The 21,439-nt window shown below is 43.2% G+C and overlaps 1 protein-coding gene across 5 annotated transcripts in view; it reads right to left on the bottom strand.

The window, feature by feature from the left end:
• LOC131683498 (uncharacterized) overlaps positions 1-10,865 on the bottom strand; it is a 187,055-nt gene extending 176,190 nt beyond the window's left edge. For 3 of the 5 annotated variants that reach the window (XM_058965529.1, XM_058965552.1, XM_058965560.1), the window contains exon 1: positions 10,751-10,865. The gene's annotated coding sequence lies outside the window, so the exon portion shown is untranslated. Of the gene's footprint in view, positions 1-10,746 lie in introns of all 5 variants that reach the window. The other 2 variants (XM_058965543.1, XM_058965536.1) reach the window with 2 other exon arrangements.
• Positions 10,866-21,439: the final 10,574 nt, after the last annotated feature.

Genomic DNA, 21,439 nt, shown 5'->3' with positions numbered 1-21,439 from the left:
GTTGAAAAAGTAGGAGTCGGTAGCCCAATATTTCGGTAAAAGTGGCTTCTTAACAGCACTGAAGTACAATGCTCAACCTAAAAGCTCTGCTACCCTTGTTCTATAAGCGGTTGTAGAACCGAACTGATATTATTACCATGGCTTACTTGGGATTCCTTGGGTTTTTATTACATTACATAAGCAAGTGGTGAAATTTGTGTAGAAAATAATCTGAATAAAAAATAAACAACTGAGCCCAAACCTTTAACTGGTAGTGTAGTTCGATTTACATCGGGTACTACAAATCCAAACCATCCAAAATGGAGTTTACATTTTCGGGATTTTTTTACTCTAAACCAGTAATGATTTGCTGTTCGTGAACAGTTGCTTGAAATCTTTCTTCTTGTCCATGACTCAAACGGCACCTTCCCACGTGTATAACTCATTTCGCGTTGATTGATGTTTCTTTTGAAAAAAACAATAAATTGCCGGCTTTCGAAGCATTTTGTTGGCGTGGATGGCTCCAAAGCTGTTATCGCTACAATTAAACCGTCTACAGCAAAGCTACCACCGACGTAATTGCGTCGGTCTGTTGTTTGCAACTGTCTTTGCGCTGTGTTTATTTGGTTTCCTCAGCTGTCCGTCCCGCAGTCATATTTCCCCCCTTTCCAGACCTTGTGTGCAAAAGAGCAAGAAATTCGTTTATCGCTCCACTGTATGTATATCTAGATACCTATCTCCGATTGTGGCTACACGTGATCACGAACGGGACAAGCTCAGCAGGCGTGGAAAAAATTGGCCCCCGTTTTCAAACGCGAGAGCTGCTGTGTTTACAGATTGAACCCGATGTTTGCCGAGAGAAAATAACGATTCATTATTCCTATCGTCTAAAAGCAACCTAGCACCCGAGAAAGTAGGACATAAATCGGCTTTGATGGTATCCGAAGTTTTCCCTCCCTGGAGTGATGGAAGAAATTGTAATGAAAATCTATCAACAACTATTTGGGGATATCCTAGCTAAGGTAGAAGCACCGTGAAAGCTTTTGTTCTATTTTCCGCCATTAGTAGGCTCTGTCTGAAATCGCATAATTGACGTAAAGGTTAGAAAAACAAAATACCGATTTGGACTCCCAGTGGATCTAAACGTGTTTATTCCGACGAAGGCAGACAATTTTGGACGGTAAGTTATTAGCTAGATACGAATCTACCCAGTCAATGAAAATAGCGGTATAAACCGTGACGTAGAAAAGACAGCGAAAATAGCCCGCTATCGCGATGAGCTTTTGCGTCTTTCCCTTTGCCTTTCACCGGCAGCAAAAAGAAGAAAAAAATGAGGGGGGGAAATTAGACGCTAAATTTGTTGTTGTTGTTATGCTCAACATTTATCAAGTGCGGTACCCTCCATTGACCTTGGATGTGGAATGGAAGTTTCAGATATAAAGCACCGCGATATGGAACGAACTGTCGCCCTACATTGCCTTCGTGTATTGCGTGTTCCGGATGGATTGAACCATCTTAGGGTATAGTGGTGTGTTTGCTGTTATTTTTGGCTCGGTTATCCAGTTGGAAATAATTTTGCTCTATACGAATTGAGAGAATTCGGGGAAGCAAAAAGGCGCGTTTACTGATCAAATGTGCCCAGTAAAAAAAAGGCGAACATACATTTTCAGGCGAGTTGGACATTTTGACGCCTAACTTAACTCGCCCAGGCGAATCGTCACTAGAAACAAATGCAATCTGGGAATGTAGATTTACGAGCGATTTCAACATTTCCGCAAATTTTCTGGCGGCTGAAATGGACTTAGTTAAATTTCACGATTCTCTAACGGCGTGGTTCAGTTTGACTTTTATTATTGTAATGTAAATATAGCAGAACGAGATCACTGAGTTAAAGTCTAGTATCAGACTATTGTCAGTTTTAGCGTGTAATTACAATTCGCCCACTATGTCTTCCACGTGTTTGATAGCATACCACGGTGATTACCTAGTATGCTGATTAGTTTATATGTATACACAGTAAATCAGAAAATAATTTCGTTATTAACAGGCAACAACGTTTTTAAACTGCTACTATTTAATGAAAATTTGTAGTTGCGGTGTTCAAGTGGTGCTCAGACCACGCTCTCTGCTTATGACAACCAGTATCCCAAGTGTCAATACTCTGAACAATCTGCACACAACAGAAAACCTTGCGATAATCTCTATGATAATAAAATCAGCTACAGCGGCATCATTATCTTCAATTAATTCACAAACCACTATCAAACCGCTGCTGCTGTTAAACCACCGGAGAATGCTTAAGGAAATCTTCTCGATTCGGCAGAAAAGCAATGCAATATTTGAGAATATTTTGTAGAAAAAAATCAAAAGACATTCGATCTTCTGCTTTTGATAAATTTCGATCGTTATTTATCGATAATTAGTAAATGATTTTTTTTTAAATTCAAAATGGCGGCTTCAAAGCCACCGCTCATGTTTTTTCTGCTAACGTCAAGAATAGGTCTTGTTCTATTGATTTGATTAATAAAAGATATTCAAAAAATGTTTGGAAGTGTATACTTTTTTTGTCTGACTCAAACCAAACATTGGCGTGAAAAATTATTTTTTTATAATTTAAAAACGAGATTGCAGCACAAGTGAAAGAAATTTCACGTCCATAAAATTGTTTTTTTTTTTTCATCATTTTGTTTTGAAATTAGGTATAAATAATAGGAAATTATATCTATTTTAATAAATTATGTTCATTTCTCATTTCAGTTAACTACGAGAGGCTCTGAACTTGACAAGGTAGGACATTGTTTTGCGTACAGAGGCCGACGAGATCCGCCATTTTGAATTTTAGAAAAAGAAATCATTTTCTAATTATCGGTCAATAATGAATAAAAGATCAAAAGTAGAAGTTCGTATGTCTTCGTTTCCACAAAAACCGAGGAAGCAAATCAAAGAAATTAACAATTTCGTGCAACAGGGATGGCAGCACGGACGACAGCGATAATCAAGGAAGGGGACCTAATTAGCGTCAAACGACACTGGAAATGCTTCCCCGCTGCGGAAAAGAACTTCCGCACGCACTGGTAAATTGCGTTCGAGGATTTCGATGGACACGCAGTATAAATATTTTATTATTTATTTGCTGTAATTGTATAAAGGACTCACGGCTCCGTTATGCTTACCTGCCAAACCATACACAAAAAAACGAATTAAATCAAAATGTGTTTTACGACCCCTCCAGTCATATGTTATAGGAAAAGGAGGTTTTTCAGCAGTTTGAGGAGAATATCCAATTGTGGGACATCCCGCTGATTCGTATACTGAGTATTCGCTTTGATCCGATAATAAGAAGTGCGCGAGCAATATCCATCTACGAAGGATATCATCTTGTTCAAGGCTTGTCATTCATCCTTCGCTTCAGAACATCCAGAGCAATACGGTACATGTTCCTATGTGCGACCAAATGAACAACCAGTCACAATACTGCACCATTCAACCCAGGGAAGTAAATTGAAACCTTACACCCAGATGCTGTTCGTCAGCCCCATTATCTCAGCATGGTTGATGAGACTTACGTTAAGGCTGACTTCCAGTAGCTTCCGCGGCTACTGTTCTTCACCGTCTAGTACAAGTTTGATGTTCCGGAGGAAGTAAGGAGGCAGAAACATTCAAATTTTTCCAATAAATACATGATTTGGCAAGCAATCTGCTCATTTGAAATTTGGTCGTTCGTGACTACCGGTACTGTTAGCGGGGAGACCTATCTCAAGGAGTGTCCACAGAAGCGTCTACTTCCTCTGTTGAAGCAACAAAAGGGCCCCATGATATTCTGGCCGGATCTAGCTTCGTGCTACTATCCGAATGCTGTCCTGGAGTGATACGAAGCCAACGGGATCACTTTCGTATCCAAGGACCTGGACCTCCCCCACTCGAACGCACTGGAACTAGGGCCCATCGAAAAATAATGGGAAATTATGAAGCAGGGATCACGGAAGCATACCAAGGAGGGCAAATCTGAGGAAGACATGAACAAGAAGTGAGTTTTCGCACGGAAGAAGCTGCTGCCAGATGTTGTTCAGAACCTAATGATTGGATTTAAGCGCCAGATACGAGCGTACGGTTGAGGTATTGAAGTTGAAAGCGTTTTTCCGTGATGCAATTTGATGCAATCTTTACATCGTCTGCAACTAGCATCAGATATTCGCTAGATGACCTTGCCAGATGAAGTTCCGACAAAGATGATTGCGATGAACTTCTTTTTGCGGGTCCTCCGGACTTGAAGTTGCGCATTGGTAAAGTGCATTTACCAATGCGCAACTTCAAGTCCGGAGGACCCGCAAAAAGAAGTTCATCGCAATCATCTTTGTCGGAACTTCATCTGGCAAGGTCATCGAGCGAATAACTGTTCGTCAACCAGTACCTACCGGAAGTGTCGAGGCAGACCTCACACTTAATTTTGTTCTAGTTAACCATGGGCTAGTTCAGGTTTGAAGATAACCAACTACGCAGATGTACTGTATACGTCCACTGCATCTACCAGCAATCAACCCACTGCATCTATGTCAGTTTTTGTATTGTCAAGTCTGCCAGTCATGAACGGAAGGTTGTGGCGATCGTTATCAACGACAGTGCAACTGAGCTGCCAAATGCTGTGTCGTTACCGAATCAAGATGCAGAGGAAGAATGTCCATCAACCGGTGGCAGGTACAATTCGCTCTCGCATCGGATGGTCGACTTCCGTTGATACTGTGACCTGGAAGATTCCGCCGAGTATACTGCTAGCTGATCCGTCATACAGCAGTTCTAATTCGTTCGAGCTTATCGGAAACACTTCTTCGACTTGTTCAAGGGTTTTGGTCGAATCCCACTTGGGAACCCATCCGATCCTCGTGAATTCCGTTCTGAGCTCGATAAGGTCGGGACTTCTCACGGTCAGACGACTACTCAAGTTATCGCATCGACGTGGATGTTCTGATGGAAATAATTTTATTTATTGAAGAAGATTATGCCCTTTGACAAAGCTGCCTGCGAGGAATATCTCATCACACTACTGAAGATCGAAACATAACTCAATTGCCACTAAAGCAAGAGGAGTCGTCTTGTCCTTGTTGACAACTGTCGCTCCATTCTTCGGCGTTTTCACAGTATCGAGTCTTCGTACCAACCGTACCAAAACCACGCTCTGCCGCACACGCAAGCGAAGATATCACGATGACCAAACAAAGGGGAGTTTGTGGCGTATCGTGTAGAACCCCAATGGGCCATAGCTGAGCGACGCACCTCAGTTGGACCAGCTATGCAAGAAGATCCTACGTTCAATTATCATGCGATCCAGAACAGCCATGTTCATCGCCGACATAACGTAGATGTACCGCCAAGTCCTGGTAGACGAGCAGGACAGTCCACTTCACCGAATCGTTTGGCGAATTTCACCGGACACGTCGATAGAAACCGTCCAGCTGATGACTTCAACATACGGAACAATCAGCACACCATATCTACCAACGAGGGTTCTCCAGTAACTAGCCGACGACGAATGCGACGCATACACTGAAACAACGTGGCAGAGACAGCTCTACGTAAATAGCTTGACGAGCTTGAATGGATTCGAACTCCGCAAATAGGCATACAACGAACTAGCCGTGCCGGAAGATGTCTTATCTGAAAATTGTGCTTTACAAGGCTCGATCTGCTTAGATCGAGATCCGCGCATCAAAAAGTTTGTACTGCACTGGGAGCCTTCAGCTCCGATACAAGATCAACCAGCATGATTGAGCATCAATCGCAACTCGAACGTTTTGTACACCGACCTTTGTATTCTAAATACCTTCCAATCCCGAATCAGTCTAGTTACAGTCTTCTAGTCTTCTCGGATGCTGCAGAACACACTTCCGGCGCGAATGTCTATATTCGCTGTACATACGCTTCTATTGCTGTTAAGATTTTTCTGCCGATAGCAAAATTGAAGATCGTTCTCCTGAAAGCTCCAAACCTTCCGCGAATATGAGCTCTGTGGTGCCCTTCAGGCAGCTGAGCTCTACGACAAGTCGACGCCATCGCTTCAAACCAGCATTGAAACGATCTTTTGGGTTGAAGCCAGCGTCCTGACTTGGCTAAAATCAGCGCCGTCAACCTGTACAACATCGTGGCGAATTGAGTCTCGTAGATTCAAACCGCTGCTCCAAACTGCTCTCGGACGTACGTAGCAGGACCGTAGCAGAACCCAGTAGACCACCTTTCCATAGCATAATCTACAGAAACCCGCAAGCTGTGCTCTGGTCGTCCAACGGTTTTGCGTGACCGGTAAGTACAGTAAGTTCTAAAGCGAAAGACGAAACGCAAAGTGGAGCGATTCTTCCGCTCCTCCGGGCGGGAGGTCGGTACGACCGGCCAGACGGTCAAATCCTATTAATACAACTAGGACATCATCGAGAGGAAGCGGATGTCGAGGCCGGTTATTTTCCCTACGAAGTGAAACGGCGTTGTGATCATGGACAAGTAGACGTATCTGATGCTCGGCGGCAATGACTGGAAGTGGACTGGCTATTTCAAGTCCCCCAGCAAGGAGGTACATCTCCCCTTCAACAAGTTCCCAAAGAAAGTTTTCTTGGGGCTGACAATGACACGTGCATATCAAAGCTGGTCTTCTTTTCTTCGCAACTTGTGGTTAACGGGGAGGCACCACCTGAAGAACGATGTCGTGTTCTGGCCGGATCTGACCCAGGCACGTTAAGCTTTGCGGTCGCTGGAGAAGATGGAGTGCTTAAAGATCCCACTCGTCCCCAAGAACGCCAACCCTACCACTGGTAACTCTTTCCGTAGGATTAATAAGATATACAGCGGGGTATGTTTGTCAGAAGAGACATCTTTACCAATTCGTCGTCAAAGATGCCTCGCTTGCCCTAACCGGGGCATCCGAGAGGCCGTATAACACAGAGGTCATCAAGTTATTATATGTCATACATCTTGGAAATTGGATTTGTTTTAGTTGTGACAATGGGCTTTGTGAAGAGCTTGGGAATGTCCAGCAATTCTTCAATATTTCAGATTCGCTGCATCATTGTTTCGATTTCTTCGACGAAGACCACATTGGAGTGCTGAACTGGCTCGTCGGCGACTTATGACCCTTTATGGAAACCAACCACGATCCACACCAGGCAAGTTTCTCGCAGCTGTGGTAGCTTGGCGGACAGACTTAGCTGTCTGGAGTTCAGCAACTCATTGATACCGAACACTGGCTTGACGCCCAAACGATTGGCCATTTCTTTATTAGTAAAGTTTACTCGGAAACCTCTATCAAGGAAGACGCGGCAGGGATGACCACTGGCACTACGGCTCTCACGTTAGTAGGAAGAAGATAGTAAACATTTGGTGGCCCGTAGTGGATGCATTCGGTTCTTCGACGACGGACAATGGTTGCAGCTGGGGTGTCTTGGTTACCAGCAATGCTTTAAGTTGGACGCCAAGCCCTGGGCTTGGAGGGAGGACGAACAACTTCTGTTGAGGTGTTCTTGTCGTAAGCAGTTATAGCAAAGCCCAGTTGCTCGCACCTTCTCTGAGTAGCAGTAGTAATAGACAGAGCGACGGAAGTTGTACAAGTCACAAATCTGCTTGGTTTTCATTGAGTTTGCTGACATTGCTGAGTTGATTTAGGCTTTGGATTAATCACTGGTAGGACTTGAATCTAGTGTGCGACTCCGCAGTTTTCCAGAACTTGGGCTCTGGATGTCAGAAACTTGATGATTTGTTCATAGCTTGGAGTCTCTCTTTCATTGTCTGAACTCTTAAGCCTTTCGACCTGCCGGTCATCTCTTGACCGGAATTGCGCTAGTTGTCTACAAGGCGTTCATTCCGTTCGGTGAGCATAGCCCAGCCTTGCTGGTCCGCACCTTTGCGTCTAGTAAGGTGGCTTCCCCGACGAGGGTCTTGTCAAGATGATATAGTTTCATAACCTCAGTATCACTAGAGTATACCGTCATATCCAGGAAGATGATTCTAAATTTCCGCCAGAACGTTCCGTCGTTGAACGTGGTCTTGGACTCACTTATGTGACTTCTCGACTGCAACAAGAAGCAGCTCGTCTACATTCGTTAAGAACTGGTCAAAAAGATTCTCCAGATCCGGGTAAATTTGTGCTTGTCAGTCACATCCACGATAAGCGCCATCATCTTCATTGTAATCCTGTTATGTTGAGCAGAATTTGTACTGCGTCACTCACACAAAGCTACCAAATATTTCGATTTCATTAGTTCTCATCGGCTTAAGATTAGCTCCTTTTCTTGCGGGACATCACGCTTGACTATGGGTTTGCTCAGGAACACAAAATGTGTCTCCGTTTTTTCGAGCTAGCGTCAATCCCGCGCAAGCTTCGTCCCGCTACTAAGTTAGTGTCAGATTCTGATGAGACAAAGTCGAAACGCAAATTCCATAACTAATAATATGATTTGTTATTTCCCTACCGACCGAAAATCGGCCTTGTTTTAACTGCTTCGATCCTCAACATTAATTCCAATCAACGGTTCGGAAAACATCAAACCGCTCCAATCTCTACTCCGACACACCGCAATAGAAAATACGCGATTACTAACTTCTCGTTTCCCACCGTATCCCACACAAAAAAGCAAAAAAATGTTAATTCACTTCTCGGCCAAACAGGGGAGAGCACCGCGTCGTAAAAGCGGGAATTCCCCGGAAGAAGCAAAACAACGTGATTAAAGTTATAGCCCACTCCACTCGGTGGAATATCGTAAATACAATTATTGTATTGGTAAAGGTGCAACGCAGAAGGGGAGGGGCAGCAAGCGAGGGAACTTTTCACTCCTGATTTTCCTCTTTGGCACTGTTTGACGCTGCTGCCACTGCTGCATACTTTCAGCTACCCCATCCTCCACACCTTGCGATGGATGGATGGAAAATCTATCAGAGCTGCCGCTGTCGTTCCAGTTTCCTTCCACAGGGCACTAATCAATATTGTGCGATAAAAAACAACAGAAACGGAACTAACTGGTTTGGGGGGCGAGGGGGAGGGCACTGTGGGGGTTAGTCAACTTTTTTTTGCTGAACGACCCCATAAGAGCTAGACGATTATGAGGGGCGATGACGGATCTATCCTCTAGTGTTAAGCCCCGTTAGGTTTACGTCACAAGGCGAAGTTTCTTTCTTCCGACATGGTTGTACCGATTAGAGTAAGATTGACATGGACTTGAAACCGTTTCGGCGTGATTGGTGTCACGCAATTTCGAATGAAAAGTGCTTCGATAAAGAAATAAAAACTTAACTTCGGCGCCATACATCAATGTTACTCGAAACTATAAATAAAAGCAGCACAAATACATGTAGGCATCAGACGCCTTCTAATCAACAAAAAATCTTTCTTTTCAAAGCTCACTTTAATTCCCATGTGGACTATTCTACCCATGACCACATATTTGTGCCATTTTCCATGGGAATTCTTATCTTTAAGAGACATTTGAATTCATAGGCGAAATTCATTCATCTCATCAGTAACTGGCACTGTTTTAGCAACCAGTTGGACAGTCAAAAAGTTACACGTCTGGTGTGAACGCCTAAATAACTAGCTAATCTTAAGAATGTTATTTAATAAACGCCTGTTGACTTAGTTGAGCGTTTTGTTGCATGTTGGGCTAGTTTCTTGCGGAACTTTGACGTTATACACGCAACGCAAAATGCGTTCTGAATTTCTGTTTTTAATGCTTTTAATTTTGCTGAGGACAGCCAGCAACTCCACTAATAACAGACCTTTAATTCAATCTCATGACCTCTTAACAGAAACACTTTTAAACCAAATTCGTTCCAGCACCGCTGACGGCTTCAGACAATCCAAATCTCGTCAAAATCCCCTCCAAATGCAAAAGCGCACCCATGATGAGCTCGGACAAGCACTTTATGAAATTACGTGATACGCCACCGCAAAATTAGCGTACGTATTGCCTTAAATATCACCGCATCTTCAGACTTTTTTTTTATTGAAAAGGACACGGCATCTTCAGAATAAAAGTCAAGCACGGAGACACACGAGCGAACGGAACAGAAGCAGAGAGATAAGCATTTCGGGGAAAATCTTGCCTCGAAGAGACACTTGCGCTCGCGAAGCTAAGCCCCCGTCACCAGCAATGGAAAGGGACGGTCGGTCGGTCGGTCCGTATCTTTCTCAATGTACAACACTCTATTATGTATACGGTTCGTCTGGAGCTGGCAGGCAAAGGACAGCGATAACACTACTCATCCTTCTCGCTCAATCACGACCGAGCACTTCTGATAGGGCTGCTTGCGCTGTTGTTGTTGTTGTTGTTGCTATCCACTGCACACTGGTGGCCCCCCTCTGCTTGACAGCGAAGGGAGGCGTTGTGAACGATGGAGGAAAAAAAATCACTTCAATTCTCCCGTTCATTGCGGACCACACGAACTGGGCTTCCCCAATCCGGGATGAGTTCCCGTGACATATTTCGTGCACACAACCTTTTTTTCGCCCTTTCACGGAATTTTCTCCTTGAAACATTCAAGGGCTTAATACCATCGCCGCTTCTTTTCTTTGTGCTAGCGACGGAAAATTTCCGATGCACACACCCAACATTTCACGGTGACCCACAGATGTAGCAGCTGATAAACCGATAACAAGTCCTCCGAAACCAGGATCCAGGTCCTAACGATGACCATCCGGTATTTTCACACCCCGGAAAATGACTGCTTTTCCTTCCAAAGTACACACAAACACATCCCTGCTGCACCAAACTAGGAGGATTTTGGAAAATTTACAAACCAACCGCAACCGCACACCGACGGATTATGTAAACTCATCGCAGTGAAAGTCTCGGTTTGACTGGGATTCGCAGTCAACACTCGAGTGGCCGTAGGCCCGTGCTCGGGTGTATCTATGCTGCTGCTGCTCGTTCGGTTTCGTTAATAGGCCCATTCCAGTTTCGGCATTCGGGTGTTTGTTTTTGTTGCTGGTGCGCACGCGTCGCCGGAAGTAACTGGAAAAACGATGGAGCGGTGAGACTGTGTGAGTGAAAGAATTTCATCGAGGGCTGGAATTGAACTGTCAAACCGAACAATGGTAACGGGGTTGCAGGGTTGGGAAAATTTTTACGCTTTCATCCTGATGTTAGGGGGAATCCGTATACTGGAAAGGTGAGTCAGAGATGCCGATAATCAAGGAAAATAGGAAGGGTGCTGTCAATTTATGCACCGATAAAAGTTGCGTTTGTGTTTTCATATTATTAGCAAACCTAATGATTTTTTCTCGAGTTTCGAGAATAATATACTCCTCGATAAACATATGATTACGGCTTAAAAGCCAACTGTCAAAATTCTCTTTGAAAGGTAATTCCGGACAAACCGTTACTGGTCCAACACCGTTCACAGCAGTTTATGAAGGAGAAAACTTTTCTCTTTTGTTTACTACCAATATAACGGTTTAACAGAATTTAAATTCAAAGAGAATTTTGACAATTGGCTTTTAAGCCGCAATCATATGTTTGTCGAGACTTGTTATAATCGGTTGCTTTTTCAATTACTACAAAAGTCTAGTTTATAACAGAATCTGTTACAAAAACGTCATTGTGTTATAATAAAGTTATAAGCTCATTTTGATCAGGATGATGTCCCATTCCAATGAATGTTTTAATTTCTAACGGGACATCATCCGTAACAAGTTTTCTGTGAACTGTTCCTTTTGAAGTTGAATACTTCTAACGTATCAGCAAAGGGGTCCCTTAACAAAATTTTCCGACCGAACAGCTCCCGAGTTTTTGAACGTGAATAACTACCATTTTGCTGCATTTATTTCTCCAAATATTTCTTCAAATTCAGGGTTATCAGCAGAAGTCGTATTAACTGAAATGTTGTCCAGTAGTCTTGGCGTGCGTTAAGTAATTATTTTATCCAAAGTTTAACAACAATAGCCGGCTGGATCAGACCATTACCGGTAAACCAGCTCGAAATAACGTATGCATAACACGTTTTTGGATTGATGTCCAATGCAGGTGCGCAGCGTTAGCTGTCAATACGGTAGGCATAATTCATAAAATTTTAAAATAATTGTATAACTGAGATGATTGGATGACCAAATCAAGAATCAATGTGGTACATCTGCAGCTCGATTCACGGTTGTAGTCGACACTTCCAGTTTGTTTGCGATATTTTGGACAGAATTGTAGGGGTCAATCTTGTTGTTCCCGTTATACGTTCCACTTTCGGTATCCCCCGTTGGTGATTAACCACTTTTTACGATTTCGCTCATTCGGTGTACGAATAGTTCGCATTTTCATGCGTTGATCGGCGTGCTTACACGTCATTTGAACAAGTGAATAGCAAGTGTCAAAATCAAAATAGAGACATTATTCAGCACGCAACTTTCGTTTTAAAATGACATCAGCCGCAATACATTCGTACAATGACTATCGGACCGCGTACATACTCTTCCCAGTCCGTGCGGTGTAACGCTATATGGTGCAATGTTTGCTAATCCGCTTTCAAGGTTATCCTTTGTGATCTCCGCCTTGTAGAGGTGTTAGAATTTTTCTTTGTGTAAATGTGTTGAGTGTATAAATAACCAGTGCAGTGTGAGCCACCTGAATACTAATAAAAAAAGTTAAGTACCGCTATTATATTTTTCCATCTTCTTGTCTATCCCATCACCATGCACTAGGCTCTAGACACATACAAATATGACTTCCTCTGACAAATATTCGATGGATGTCGAAATAAAATCGACTTCCCTGTTGAAACTTTATCCATGCTCCTCAAATTAACCCTTTGTGTCCTTTTTCCTGGTTAAAATCAATGGAAATTTTTGAGTTCTACAGAAACGCTATTCAGTCAAAACAGAAATATCAAAAATTTGCCCTGATTAGCTAAGTAGGGTGGTAAAAAGTTGGAATCCGGCAACTGCTATTGCCAACTACGGTCCTTTTTCGAAGGAGTACAGAGTCGATGTACCAGCGAACCAGGTCGAAATAGATGGCGTCGTTTCCAATTCTAGTTTGAATTGGGTAGATCTGCCGAAACACGGGGTTGGATGTTTTAAAGCCCCTTGCTTCAGCCAGTAACGATCCTGGACTGCACACGATTGCATTCAGCATCAGCCACAGGCCCCTTTCGTGTGACCTTCGCTAAGTTTGCTCTATCTAACTATCTCTTGTTTGGTAAGGTTCGTCTGCATGACCGCTTTCTGTGCCGCGAGTCATGAACTGCACTCATTGCAAACAATTGGAACAGACAGCCACTGTAACAATAAGGCCCTGTTGTGGGAAACCCCTCTCGCAGGTTAATGGGATTGACGTTATTGTAAACATCATCAAGCCACAATAGATTCAATAGAGTTATCTAAATGTAAGGACCTTCGCTCTTTTTAGTTTCTATTTGCACCAAGTTCTACTACTAGAGGCTAATTAGTTCTCATGTTAATAATCCACCAATCATTATGACTACTTAGGATTTGATTTATATAAGAAGCCCGATTCAAGATGTTGATTACAATACGCCTCGATAGTGGTGTATCGAGGAGGCCGGGAGGGCTGATATGAACTTAGTTTCTGTTCTATAATTTTCCTCTCTTTACCAGCTCAAACCAACAATCAACCAAGAAAGAAATAGTTAATTGAGAAAGTATATGCTACGTGTGCTGATGTATTAGTATTGTTTGAAGTATCAATGTATATTGTTCATGTGATGATCATAACATCAGCTGTATCTTGTACCTTCTAATCTGTTACATCTCTCATCTATTGTATTTTATCACCCGCCTTCAACTGGGTCAGCAAAGATGACGCTCATACCTACCAGGTAACATGGCGACATGACCGGAAACTACAGTTGATACGAGAGTTGATACCACGGTCACCGAATCGAATGTATACACGTGAGCACACGCGAAAAACGCACCTACGCCAGCGATCTCGCGAACATGATTACACCTCGATGATAATGGACGTCTTAACACTCATACATTCTCAAACGCGGTCTCAAGTGGGAAACTACAAAAATGCCCTTGCGCACACGATCCCGAATCGGTCGCGTCCGAAAGTCCATCTTCGATCCTAGAAGCCTAGGTCTATGCCTTCAGCTGGACCAATTAAGAAAATACGCTCATACCTATTAAATAACACGTCTCATCGAAATGACCGGGAACACTAGCGATATAAAGGGAACCCACTCTCTGCTAGAATATGAACCGTACACCGAAATTTAATATCAGACTCGTGGTTCGCGCGATCATTCAGGAACATATGCAAATATGTTACAAAATCACCGCAGCATGCAAACGTTTGAGTCTCTCGCGATTATCCAAGCAACCTACGCCCACGATATCGCATACATGTTAACACTCCGATGATAAGGTGAACGTCTCAGCACTCATAAACCTACAAACGCGATCTTGAGCATCAACCTACAAACTGCCGCGATCATGCATCTCCGGAAGTCTCTATCCTCGGTACCTACAGTCTAGGTCCATGTCAATCAATAAAAAAGAAACAAAAAAATAAAATTGAGAAATTAAGAAAAAATAACTCCCATATCCACTAGACAACACGTTCCATGGCGACATGAACAGAAATTCTAGTGATATGAGGTAACTCACTCCCTGTCAGAATGTGATCCATACACCGAAAACTAAATCGTACAAATGCTCGAGTCCTTCGCGATGATACACGCGATCGCAAAATCCCTACGCCCGCACATAACTGAACCGTACAATGAATATTACATTCAGAATCACGGCCCGCTGCAATTGGCCTAAAGTAGTGTTTTAGTGGGCGCCATTACCTGTCTCGTCTGCAATTGTAGTGTGTGATTCTGACGGGGAGCCCTTCCGAGAACCTAGCTCTACAGCTCCAGTAAGAAAACTCTCGAAAAAAAATAAAGCCCTGTCGTGAGAAATACAGTGGGAACCATGTGGATGATTGTTGTGGAAGAGATGTCGAAAAATGTCTACTGCGGGGGAAGCTCACTAAAGGAGTTCCCAGTACTTCCTGGGACATCAAAACCCGAAATTGTACTTTTATCTCAGTCGGAGCGAAAAACCAACACTGGTTTAATAAAATTCTCTTATAGTGCGGACCATATTACCACAGCTTTAAGTATGTCTTACCCTTTTAAAAATATCCGGATAACCTTTCTCCCAGCAGTAAAAACATTCTTGACGTATTTGACTGCAAAATGGACTCTCACTATGGCGATTGTGGTCTTCATGATGGCAACAGATCAACATTAATCCAAGATCTTCGCGACAAGTTCATCATGACCATTTTAAACAAGGAAGAAAAGCCATTGTGCCGCCAGCACGCGCATGTGCGTTACATTTCTTGCTAGGCTACATATCCCTACGGTAGCGGCCATGTTCCTATCATAATTTCAATTGCAAACTGTTCAAGACCATCAGAAACAAGCAATGTCTTGTAACGTATGACCTCTCATGACATATTGATTGAAAGAGTTATGAGACCGCGATATCCGACAAAATCTAATCCACTCAAACTTAGAACATCCACGGACGGACTCCTACACTGTACGTGGAAAAGTTCACTGCGTATAAGGCCTTCCGGAACGACGGGTTACCCGATAGCTATCGATAGTAGCCAAAAACGTAGGACATTCGCTTTCACGAAGAAGATCTGTCCGGACTCTATTTCGTTATAAGTAACCTACCACACCGTGACTCCTTACGACGCCACGAACGAATCACTGTTTTCGCTCCCGCTTGGGTTAAACAGGATCAAACTCAAATTATTGAAGAATCTACCTGACTCTGCGAAAAGGCGCTTGTTAAATTTATTTAACAAGTTCCTTCAGGGTAAAATTGTCTCACAAACAAGCCTCCGTCCACAACTCGTATCGACCGATTGCAATGCTGATCCTGGGCCGTCTTTAGAATAGGGGTATTTTCATTCCGTAATACTACCCGAATTTCAATCTTGTGGCATCTAAACACATCAAACATATTTTCGGATCTGTTGCAGAACAGTGGAGATTTAGCCACTCAAAATAGCGCTACGACTAATTTTGAGGCTTGGGGTTAGGTGTGTTAATATAAAGTTCGTTCTGTTGCACTCTCCGTTCATTGTTTCATTAGAAGGGATCCATGTGTTTGGACGAACTAAACGAAAACGCTATTAGTACTGCTCACTGGTTCGCAGTTGACTTGAGAACACAGTTCCTATTTGGGCTGTACACTTCGACATCTACCATAGTACAGCCCACCTAACCTTCTAAGCGCAACCGACCGATGCGTACAAATTGAACTTGAGCGACCTGTTGATCGAAGATGTCTCCACATATTTGATCTGTTATCTGATTACATTGATTGAAAACAAATAAGGGATGCCTTCAAGACCGATTTCTATCACCCTTATTGTGGTCATTAGACGAGCTATTCAAATCATTAACTGAAATGGGATACGAAGTGATTGAACTTGCAGATGACGTTGTAATCCTCGTGAGAGGAAAATATGACCATGTCACTTCATATAGAATGCAATCTGCATTGAACTTCACTTCAAAGTGGTGTTAAATCCCTCCAAAATAATTATAATCCCATTTGCTCGAAAAAGGAAATATTACATTTTGCTCAACGGAACAGTAATGGCAATGTTCGTTGAACTAAAGTATATGGGATTGATACTTGAGCTTGAGCTTGTGCGACCACCGCTGGCAGCTACTCCGTCATCGATTTGGACTTAGCTAGTCAGTGTCGATGCATAGGGAATAAGTAGATAATTATGCTTGGGATTAGCGAAACATCTTTCAATATGCTCCTGGTAATCCAAAAGTGGCGCCGGCCAGGCCCTAACGTAGATAGCAGAAGGGAAGGGAAGGAATGTTAGTCCGACACTTGCTTTTGCTAGAGGTCGTATATACTACTGCGCACTCCACAAGTATCACGGGAGGAGGATAATTGTTAGTAAGTGTAGGTTCGATAAAAGATATTCTAACAAGGGCGCGCGAGGCCACCAAGTGGCCACTATAGCGGTATCCTCGCAAATGTTATCTCGGAGATGCCAGCGTGCAATTCACAACCGAGTCCGTGGACCTTCTTACACCAGATGTGTTTCCGTTACAAAAAATGAAAAATTTGCCAACGTACAATATCAGTCTTCATTATTATCCAGTGTCGACTCATTGGAAGGGCCTAGTCCGCGTTGGTTGGCTCTCATATATTAATAAAAGGATGCGCCCGATCGCTCTCATTGCCGGCTTGCATTATCTTCAACCTCTCAATCACTGAAATCGTGTTCCCGAGTGCACGGAGAGAAGCGGTTATAATTCCAATTCCAATGCTGGAGACATTCATAATATTGCAAATGGCAGAAGAATCTGTAGTTTATTTGACTAAAGTCCTTGACACAATATATTGTGACTTCTCAAAAACATAGTTCCTCATAGCACTGTTCTTCTGAAAATGCAAGGAAACTCTGTGGTTTACTGGATGGTTGCAATCCTGTCGGTCTAGTCGATATGTTTTCGTTAGACATTGATTCAACACGTTCAAGCTTGTTTAATATGCCAAACCGAGTCCCTCGAGGAAGTCACCTAGGGCCGCCTATTTTCATATTTTTCATAAACGACCTCTAAACTAATAACAATTCTGGTACACTATTCTACGTGAATGATTTAAAAAAAATCGTTTCATCTTTTTGATTTAAATTTCACGAAATCTAATTATGAGCTAGATTTAAGGAATTTTTAATAATTTAGATAGTAAGTTCGAACTAGAATATAATCTTTACGGTGTCCTACCGAAGATTGGAACAAAAAAAATAAATCAAGACTTGTTAAAATCAGGCGGTCACCAGTACACCAGATCGGAAGACCAGCCAACTCCAAGACCTGCAGTTTTGATAAACGGAGCAATGAAATTCTTTCTCATTACAGGAGCCATTCAACAAGACATCGTTGCAACAACAGTGGAGGTTGCGACGGCTAGGGGAGATTGTGATCGCGGCGATTTTGAAATCGATGCCCTCATAACGTACTTCATGGGGTAGCATGGATATAAATGCAAGAGGTAAGTACCTACTAGAATATCTTTCGTCGAATGATGTCAATGTATGTAAAAAGGGAGCTGTACCTACAGTTATGAACGCAGTTAGAAGCGAAGTACTGGACCTCACGTTATGCAGCGCTCAAATAACAGAAACATGAAGAGTTGGCACGTTTCTGACGAGCCTAGCCTATCGGATCACAGTATCTACATTGTATGTTCTAATGCACTTTCCTGGGTCTGTTGCGAAAGACGACGATTTCGATAGGTCATGATTGTGACGGACCCTGTCCTAACAGGACTAGTGAGACATCACAGAAACTGCCCTTTCAGATTTTAACACCATCTCTTAATAAATAGGCTATCAACTCCTTCGATCCCTGCAAATCCCTTGGCCCTGATAACATTCTTCCAATATTTCTACAAACATCGGTGGACATAATTCTTCCGGATTTACTAAATATCTTTAGATTCAGTCTCATACTTGGGCACATACCTGGAGAGAAATTAGGGTAATATTCATTCCAAAAGCAAGCAAAAAAGGCTTTACACTACTCGAAGCCTTTAGACCTATCAGTTCGGCATCAACACTTCTAAAACTGATGGAAAAACTACTGGACCACTGTATTGTACTATTCTCTGCGTCCATTAGATCGTTTGGATCCTGGGATTTTTCGTGATACCTTGCTTCCTAGAGCGGCCAAAACCTTCGACGCGAGCTAGTCAATCTAGTTCCCGGGTGTGAATCAAGTCTACTTACGGTCTTCCCGGTAGATTTCCGTGGTCGGTCCAATGATTTCGGGTAGAGCATGGCGTCCGGTACACTGGTGGTTCAACGACCTTCTCGACGGTAGATCCACCCCGCACCCGAGCTACTCTCCAGGAGTAGATATAGCCTAAGCTATGAAGTGACCGATAGGGTGTGCTTATCTGAATCGTCAGCTCTGCACACTAGTTCGTTGATCTCTTCTCCATTTGCTCAACAGCTTCACTAGTATCTACATGACTGCTCTACTAGAGGTGTTCCACGTTCTTTAGAATTTTCACATTTCTTCTACAACATTCTGTAAGCTTGGGACCGGTCACTCGCTTCGCACTTCCTCAAATCTGGGGTGCGTTAGATGAAAGTCCATCTACACGTGCCAAAAAGCTCATAAAGACACATTCGGAATTAACCGGTGTATCCATCTTTGGTTATCTGTGTAGTCTCAGTCATGTTGCTAGTTGGCTATCGAGTCAATTCTCGTCATCACATCTCTCGTTCCCCTACGGTTCTAGCACTCGACATCTTTAGGACTGGATATCTTCAGGATAGGAATACCTTCGGCGATGACGCATACTTCCACCATGATATGGTTCTTTGCGCGAACGCGACTCCTATGCTTATAAGCATAGACGAAGCGCGCTGTGCAGTTTATTTCGATTACGCTTGATCTACAGTGCAGCACTGCAGGCGTACATCAGTCAGAATACGCTTCTTAATGCTGCTTGGACCCGTAGTGTTCGGGATAACCCGAGTTGATCAGCTTCGGCGACTACTCACAGGCATAGTCAACCTGTAGAGGGTACTCTTTCCAAGAGCTTCCCAAGAGTATCTAGCAGGCTTGTATGATGCTGACCGGCCTGGGGGGTTCTCTAGTTGGGGTAGAAGCAGCACCAGCTTCTGAATCTTCTAACTGTCTGAGAAGTGGCCATCTTCCATGTGTTTCGCCATCACCATTTTGAACATGCCCAGGAAAGCCAGAATTATATCTTTCAGTGTCACGTTGCGTACCGAGAGCTTCCTTCACTTTTAAAGCTATCGCCACTGTCAAAAGCTCGACATTGGAGGCTTGCATATCTTCAGCGTTTTATGATTCTGCCTCGCCGACTGGTATCGGTGGCCACGATGTTGATGGGCATTTGATCTTTGACATATCGACTTTGACTGTAGTTACAACGGGTCTATGAGTCCAAGTGAAGCCAGAAGCTGAATTTCATATCGGACAAAGCTTCCCAGCATTTTGAGACACAGATCTCGATCTAGGTCTAACGACCCATGTAGGAGTGTAGTTTTCAGGTAGGACATCCTCCTGTATTGCTTGTTCGTTGATGCTCATTTGTGAGGTTAGAATCCGCCCTAAGTTAACAACGCGTCAAACTGATTGCGTAGTTCTGTTGCCTCCATAAGGTCGCGTCCCCCCTGAACAGGTCTTTGACGTAAAAATCCCAGCGTAGAACTTCAGCTGCTTCGTCATCGGTTAGTTGCTACAGAGTCCTTGTCGGTGGATATGGTGCGCTGGTTGTTCCGTAAGCTGTAGTCTTCAGTTGGAAAGTTTCCATCGAGAAACTCGCCAAACGATTCGTTGAAATGGGGTATTCTGCTCGTCTATCAGGATTTCGTCTGATGTTGGCGATCGCATGATGATTGATCGTAGCTTTTTATGGACGGTTGTCTTCTTCAATGGGCCCAAATTTTCTTCATCGCATTATCCACGCCGTTGACGCTGCGACAACTTGCGTACTCGGCTGACCGTAAGAAGACCTTCCCTACACTACCCCCCCCCCACCTGTTGAACTAGCAATAACAAGTGTCGGACTAACATTCCTTCCCGTTTCCTTTCATGTTCTGTAGACGGGTCTAACCGGTGCCAATGTTGATCAATAAACAAATAAAAAGTCAACCGCATCATCACTCTTGCCATGTTGGATACACTTGGTTCCGGTTTCAGTGTTCTTCACTGAATCCAAGCGCATCTCAGTAGCCGTTGTTTTTTCTTTAAGGGAGGCGTCTGGTGTAGTGGGTGAAAAAATTGTTTTTTTTCGCTTATTTGTTAGTATTGAACCTCCAGAACCGCAATCTCGGAGGCCACGCTGTTCTCATTTTGTTTTAAACAGTCATGTGTTCCTCGTGCGTATTTGCTGTCACACCCGCAGATCAATCGTTCTTCGAAACCACTTTTTTCCAATCGACGGACACGAGAATTCAAAAACTATTCAACGGATTGACTTGGTTTTCTATGAGAATGCATTCGTGTAGGCAGTCGTTGAACCACGGAAAACTGACTAACATTTTTTTCTCCCCAGTAGTTTGAAGAGAAGCGACCGAATTTTTCTTTGAAACATGAAGTTTTTCGCTTTTTATGATGCCATTTTCTGAAATTCGAAAAACTTTCTGTTGTTTTTCGATTCATCGAGTAACTACAAGTCTAAGCTTTCTAAATCTTATTGAATTTCCTGTTTCAGACAATTTTATCAAGATTTATCGCGTCCGCCCCGGCGGCGCTTCTCGACGTGGAAATGGTTGGACGTCTACTCTTAGAACGCTCGTATGTGTGGCTTTGCGTACGTAATGAATGCATGCATAAATCTTATCATTACACAAAAGGTCCACTGTCGCCTGCCCTCAAAATCGTAAAACAAAATTACTTTCGGTTTGAGCAACATACACCAGAGTCCCCCCTTAATGCTCATTCGGAACTCCATAAG

The sequence above is a fragment of the Topomyia yanbarensis genome, chromosome 1, assembly GCF_030247195.1.
Source record: "Topomyia yanbarensis strain Yona2022 chromosome 1, ASM3024719v1, whole genome shotgun sequence".
In the NCBI taxonomy this organism is placed as follows: domain Eukaryota; kingdom Metazoa; phylum Arthropoda; class Insecta; order Diptera; family Culicidae; genus Topomyia; species Topomyia yanbarensis.
Note: the sequence above shows the minus strand (reverse complement) of the source record. Positions and strands in the feature narration are given on the sequence as shown.